Source organism: Borostomias antarcticus, assembly GCF_949987555.1.
Source record: "Borostomias antarcticus genome assembly, chromosome: 9".
Taxonomy (NCBI): domain Eukaryota; kingdom Metazoa; phylum Chordata; class Actinopteri; order Stomiiformes; family Stomiidae; genus Borostomias; species Borostomias antarcticus.
Genome location: NC_140242.1, coordinates 614,244 through 621,743, shown reverse-complemented (window position 1 = coordinate 621,743; position 7,500 = coordinate 614,244).

The following is a 7,500-nucleotide window of genomic DNA, read 5'->3' as shown; positions in this document are numbered from 1 at the left end:
TAATCTGATCCCTCCTCATCATCACTAATCTGATCCCTCCTCATCATCACTAATCTGATCCCTCCTCATCATCACTAATCTGATCCCTCCTCATCATCACTAATCTGATCCATCCTCATCATCACTAATCTGATCCATCCTCATCACCACTAATCTGATCCCTCCTCATCATCACTAATCTGATCCCTCCTCATCATCACTAATCTGATCCCTCCTCATCATCACTAATCTGATCCCTCCTCATCATCACTAATCTGATCCATCCTCATCATCACTAATCTGATCCATCCTCATCACCACTAATCTGATCCATCCTCATCACCTCTAATCTGATCCCTCCTCATCACCGCTAATCTGATCCATCCTCATCACTAATCTGATCCCTCCTCATCACCACTAATCTGATCCCTCCTCATCACCACTAATCTGATCCCTCCTCATCACCACTAATCTGATCCATCCTCATCACCACTAATCTGATCCCTCCTCATCACCACTAATCTGATCCCTCCTCATCATCACTAATCCCATCCTCATCATCACTAATCTGATCCATCCTCATCATCACTAATCTGATCCCTCCTCATCATCACTAATCTGATCCCTCCTCATCATCACTAATCTGATCCCTCCTCATCATCACTAATCTGATCCATCCTCATCACCACTAATCTGATCCATCCTCATCACCACTAATCTGATCCATCCTCATCACCGCTAATCTGATCCCTCCTCATCATCACTAATCCCATCCTCATCACTGCTAATCTGATCCCTCCTCATCATCACTAATCTGATCCATCCTCATCACCACTAATCTGATCCATCCTCATCACCGCTAATCTGATCCCTCCTCATCATCACTAATCCCATCCTCATCACTGCTAATCTGATCCCTCCTCATCATCACTAATCTGATCCATCCTCATCATCACTAATCTGATCCCTCCTCATCATCACTAATCCCATCCTCATCACTGCTAATCTGATCCATCCTCATCACCACTAATCTGATCCATCCTCATCATCACTAATCTGATCCCTCCTCATCATCACTAATCTGATCCCTCCTCATCATCACTAATCTGATCCATCCTCATCATCACTAATCTGATCCATCCTCATCATCACTAATCTGATCCCTCCTCATCATCACTAATCTGATCCATCCTCATCATCACTAATCTGATCCATCCTCATCTGTCCCATCCTCATCCTCATCCTCATCACCACCTCAGCTGGAGGGTCAGAGGTCAGAAACCCAAACACACACACACACACACACACACACACACACACACACACACACACACACACACACACACACACACATTCACTATGTAGTTAAGGCTTCCCACCACCACACACGCACACACACACTCCTGTTCCCATCCACGAACACAGAGGGCCTGCTATGATTGGTCAGAGAGAAAACATGGATTGAACATATTTCCGGTGTGTAATATCCTGGCTGGTTTGACTTGTAATGTATTTACCTGTCCACTAGATGGAGACACTAGGGTTCATCTGAACACTATATATAGGTGCTTCCTGTTTCATAGGGGGCTCTCTGAGCAGCCATGTTGGTGGTGCCACAGTCAATTGTTTGGTGTGCTCTACTCCTGTGGAAGTAAACAGTCAACTCGCCTTATTGGTCTCTGCGTGTTCCTTGGATAACTCGGCTATTACATTGGCGACGGGGATCAACTGAAGGTGGAGGAGGAAAGGAGCCAGTATGGGCACAGTAGGAACTGTGGGCCCATTTGACAGCCAGTCCCAAACTTGGGAGGAGTACTGTGAGGTTTTGGATTTTTTTTTCGTGGCTAATGATATCACTGATGCTGGTAAGACAAAGGCTATTTTGCTCAGTTGTTGTGGCCCAGCTACATACAGTTTGTTGAGGAGTTTGGTGAGCCCTGCTACACCTGGGGAAAAGACCTACCCTCAATTAGTCGAGACATTGCGGGCCCATTTCAACCCCAAACCTAGTGAGATCGTGCAAAGGTTCAAGTTCAATACAAGAACTCGACGTCCGGAGGAATCGATTGCTGGATATGTGGCTGAACTTAGGAAGCTTGCTCGTGACTGTAATTATGGAGAGTCTCTGTTACAGATGTTGAGGGACCGTTTGGTGTGTGGGGTGAATGATGACAGTATTCAGAGGAGGCTTCTGTCACATGGGGATCTAACCTTTGAGAAGGCCTGGGAAATTTCACAGTCTATGGAAACGGCTAATAATGATGTTAAGGATATACAGGCCCTGTGGAGAGATGAGGCTGGAGCGGCGGGGCGGAGCAAACCTGGGGAGGCGGTTTACCAGGTGTCTGAGCGGAGATCCACAGTCTCGCCATCTCCGGACCAGCTGTGCTTCAGGTGCAGGGGGCACCACAACCCGGCTGACTGCAGGTTCGCTACAGAGACATGTCATGGTTGTGGTAAGAGAGGCCATATCATGCGGGCGTGTCGGTCCAAGGGAAAACCCGCCCAGAGTCAGTCAGGTCCACGGGGGTCCCACGTGCCGAAGACAGCTAGGGGGAAGTCCCGCAGGGCTCATTTGTTACAGGAGGGGGAGAGTAGTGACTCTGAGTCAGAGCAGGATATGTATGCAATGCACACTCTATGCCTGGTAGGACAGCGTAATCACAAAGTGCCCCCTATTCAACAATCTGTGATGATCAACAGCACCAAGGTCCATTTTGAAGTTGACACAGGCTGTAGTGTTACGGTTCTTAGTCAAAAGCAGTATGTTACGCTGAGGGACCTAGCCGTTATGCCCAATTTGGAGAGATGCCCGATTAAGCTGAAGACATACACCGGGGAGAAGCTTAGGGTTAAAGGCATGGCCCGAGTCACTGTGACCCACAAGACTGTCTCTAAAGTGTTGCCTGTGATCGTAGTGGCTGGCTCAGGCCCAAATCTACTAGGACGGAGTTGGCTCCAGGAATTGGCCATGGAGGTGCACACCGTCCACCGGGTGGAGACTATGAACTACGGCAGGCTGGAGCAGGTCCTTATGAAGCATGAAGCGGTGTTCAAAGATGAGCTGGGGACTCTGAAGGGCGTCAAAGCAGCTATACATGTGGATCCTGAAGCCAAACCGAAGTTCTTCAAACCCAGGTCGGTCCCATATGCGGTTAAACCTTTAGTGGAGGCTGAGCTGGATAGGCTCCTGGAAGCTAAGATCATTGAGCCAGTGACTCATTCAGAATGGGCTGCCCCCATAGTACCCATACTCAAGCCCTGTGGGGGGGTCCGCATCTGTGGGGACTACAAGGTAACTGTCAATCAGGCTTCCAGTGTAGAGCAATATCCCATTCCAAGAGTAGAGGATCTGTTTGCTAAGCTATCTGGAGGAGACAAGTTCTCTAAGCTTGACATGAGCCATGCTTATTTACAAGTGGTTTTGGATGAGGTCTCAAAGCCATATGTTACTATAAACACACAACGAGGGTTGTATACCTATAACCGACTGCCTTTCGGTGTTTCATCCAGTCCTGCTATTTTCCAGAGGATTATGGAGGGGATCCTCCGAGGGATCCCTCACTGTTGTGTGTTTTTGGATGATATTCTTTTGAGTGGTCCAACAGAGGCGGAGCATCTGAAAACCCTGGAGGAGGTCCTGCAGCGTCTGGAGGACCATGGCCTACGCCTTAAGCGGCAGAAGTGCACCTTCCTGAAGGATGAAGTGATGTATCTGGGGCCCATGATTGACAGGAATGGGCTCCGTCCAGTTTCTGAGAAGGTGGCTGCTGTTAAGGATGCACCCACACCTAAGACTGTGTCAGAGCTAAAAGGCTATCTAGGACTGCTGAATTATTATCATCGGTTCCTACCTAACCTATCTTCCCTTCTGGATCCTCTCCATTCACTACTCAGGAAAGATGTTCGCTGGGATTGGGGGGCCGCACAGCAAGGGGCTTTTGATCACTCTAAATCTCTTCTACAGTCATCACAGGTCCTGGTGCACTATGACACGAAGAAGGAGGCGATACTGGCTTGTGATGCCTCTCCCTATGGAGTGGGGGCAGTGTTGTCCCATCGGATGCCTGATGGGTCGGAGAGACCTGTTGGGTTTGTATCCCGCACATTAACTGCTGCAGAGAGGAACTATTCACAGCTGGATAAGGAGGGTCTGGCAGTGATGTTTGGAGTGAAGAAGTTTCACAACTATGTGTATGGCTGTAGATTTACCATAGTTACAGACCATAAGCCTCTCCTCAGCCTGTTTAGTGAAGCTAAAATGGTCCCTCAGATGGTTTCACCCCGAGTTCAGAGGTGGGCTGTGACCTTGGGGGCCTATGACTATGTGATGGTTTACAAAACAGGAAAGGATCATGGAAATGCTGACGCTTTGAGCCGCCTGCCGCTGCCAAGAAAGGAGGATGATGGAGTGATGGACCCGGAAGATGAGGGCAGAGTGATGATGCTCGATCACCTGGAGGCACCTCTAGTTACGGACAGACAAGTGGAGAGGTGGACCAGCCGAGACCCTGTTTTGGCCCGGGTGCGTGAGTATGTTGAGAGGGGCTGGCCTAAAGGGGTTATTAATCCCTGTTTTGCTCCCTATTACCAGAGACAGAACGAGCTCAGCATCCAAGGGGGGTGTGTCCTCTGGGGGGCCCGGGTGGTCATCCCTCTGAAGGGACGTCCAGCGGTGTTGCAACAACTGCACCAGTCTCACCCAGGAATCACCCGGATGAAGGGCCTGGCGCGAAGCTACGTCTGGTGGCCACAGCTGGATGCTGAGGTTGAGGGGGTGGTGAACGGCTGTGACACCTGTCAAGTGAACCGGAAGATGCCGATGCAGGCCCCCTTGCACCCCTGGGAGTGGCCAGACAAGCCATGGAGGAGGCTACATGTGGACTATGCAGGTCCATTCATGGGACGCATGTTTCTGGTCATTATGGATGCTCACTCCAAGTGGATGGAGGCCTACCCTCTCCACTCATCAACTACAGCGGCCACCATTGAATGCCTGAGGAACAGCTTCGGCCGGTTTGGATTACCAGAGATGCTGGTCTCTGACAACGGGACTTGCTTTACTAGTAGAGACTTTCAGGAATTCATGGTGCGGAATGGTATCCAGCATGTCACCACCGCCCCCTGGCATCCAGCTTCCAACGGCCTGGCTGAGAGGGGGGTGCAGACACTGAAGGCCCTCTTGAAGAAGAGTGCAGGGGGGTCGGTTGAGACAAAGCTGTCACGTGCCTTGTTCAGTTACAGGATTACGCCTCAGTCCACCACCGGCAAATCTCCTGCAGAGCTGCTGCTTGGCAGGAAACTGCGGTCAACTCTGGATCTTCTGCACCCAGATCTTCAGTCGCGGGTGCAACACAAACAGCTGAAGCAGAAGGAACAGCACGATCAGCACGCCAGAGCAAGGAGTCTCCAGGAGGGGGCTCCAGTCTACACCAAGAACTTCAGTTCTGGGCCCACCTGGATACCCGGCACTGTAGAGTGCGTGACTGGTCCGGTGTCATGCACAGTGCTGCTGGGTAGTGGTCAGCGGGTCAGACGACATGTGGACCACGTACGGCATCGTCCAGTTTCCCCATCACCTACCAACGGGGAAGGGGGCTCATGCCTAGACACTCCCAGGGAACTTCCCCGGGCTCGGTGTCTGTCTGCCGTCCCTGAAATGGACATAACAGAGCCCCTCCCAGTTCCCTCTGTAGTGGGGTACGGCCTACCTGAGCTGGGGGTCAACAGAGATGTGTCCCAGCCTTCCCTGCCGACCTCCCCTGTGACTTTGTCCACTCCACCAGCACTGAGGAGGTCTACCAGGGAGACCCGACCGCCAGATTACTTTAGACCGTAGGATATGTTGGACTTTGTTCTCAGGGTTCTGTTCAATGCTGTTTTCAGACTGTCTTTATCAGGGGGGGAAGGGTGTAATATCCTGGCTGGTTTGACTTGTAATGTATTTACCTGTCCACTAGATGGAGACACTAGGGTTCATCTGTACACTATATATAGGTGCTTCCTGTTTCATAGGGGGCTCTCTGAGCAGCCATGTTGGTGGTGCCACAGTCAATTGTTTGGTGTGCTCTACTCCTGTGGAAGTAAACAGTCAACTCGCCTTATTGGTCTCTGCGTGTTCCTTGGATAACTCGGCTATTACACGGTGGAACAGGAAATAGAGGTTTGGTGGTGGTGGGGCAATGGTTCTGATTGGTTGAAAGAATTACAGGGTAGAATTGAATGAAAGCGGAATCCCAGGGTGCATCACAGCGGCCATCTTATCTGCACCTCTTCCTGCATCCTGTTTTTTTGGTCTCCACCCGGCTCCTGCGTCCTACATCCTCACTGTGACAGATATCCACTTCCTGTCAACTCAAGAGGGCCAGAACAATACAGCCACAGCTCACACACATGTGCGTAACCTACATACACATATAGTACACTAAAACACACTCAAAATATATAGACAACACATATATACCCATTTTAATAGCTTCTGTTTGTTCTTAATATACATACACACACTCACACACGCTACAACCAAACACCCGCAACATGCTAATTATTATGCAACACTCCTCTACTGTAACCCATGCTCCCAATAATAAGTCAAACACCCGGCGTCTCAACTGACTACTCAGCCCTTTTCTCTGGGAGGTTGTGTGTGTTTGATGAATGGCTGGAGTGATGATGCTGTCACAGAGAGAACGGCTCATTCCTGACCACCGAGAATGAAAATCCCCAGAAGGCTGCGAGCAAAGTCCTTAGCTGGCCTGGCTGGACCTGCTGGCACTCCGCCCTCCCCCCTCCCCACCCCTCCCCTCCCCTCCCCCACCCCTCCCCTCCCCCCCTCCCCACCCCTCCCCTCCCCTCCCCACCCCTCCCCTCCCCCCCTCCCCACCCCTCCCCTCCCCCACCCCATCATCTGCTGCCACTAAGCTCACAACAAATGTCTTAAAGACACAGCTTGTTTTCATATCGCTATATCATCATCAAATAACTTCTTTTTATTTTATTTTTTTTAAAGGTACTGACTGGCTCACGGTGCATCAAACTAGGATGTTACACAGAGACAGAAGTTTGCTTTGTTTTAGGCTTTTGTCTGGGATAACAAATAACAATAACATCAATGAGGCGAACTAATTGAGGGTTGGGGGCAGATAAAGTGGGTGGGCAGCATGGGGGGGGGGGCAGGAGGGGGTGAGAGCTACTGGGTAAAGAAAAAAGAGAGTGCAAAGGGGGTGTGTGAGCCGAGAGAGAGAAAGAGAGGGGGGGGGTATGGTGTGTGTGTGTGAGAGAGAGAGAGAGAGAGAGAGAGCGAGGGAGAGAGAGAGAGAGAGGGGGGGGATATGGTGTGTGTGTGTGAGAGAGAGAGAGAGAGAGAGAGAGAGAGGGGGGGATATGGTGTGTGTGTGTGTGTGAGAGAGAGAGAGAGAGAGAGAGACAGAGTGAGCAAGCAGAGAGAAACAGCTTGGGGAACAGTGTGTATGCAAGGAGGAATTGTTTGTGCATCTGTGAGAAAGATGTGTGTTGTTTGTG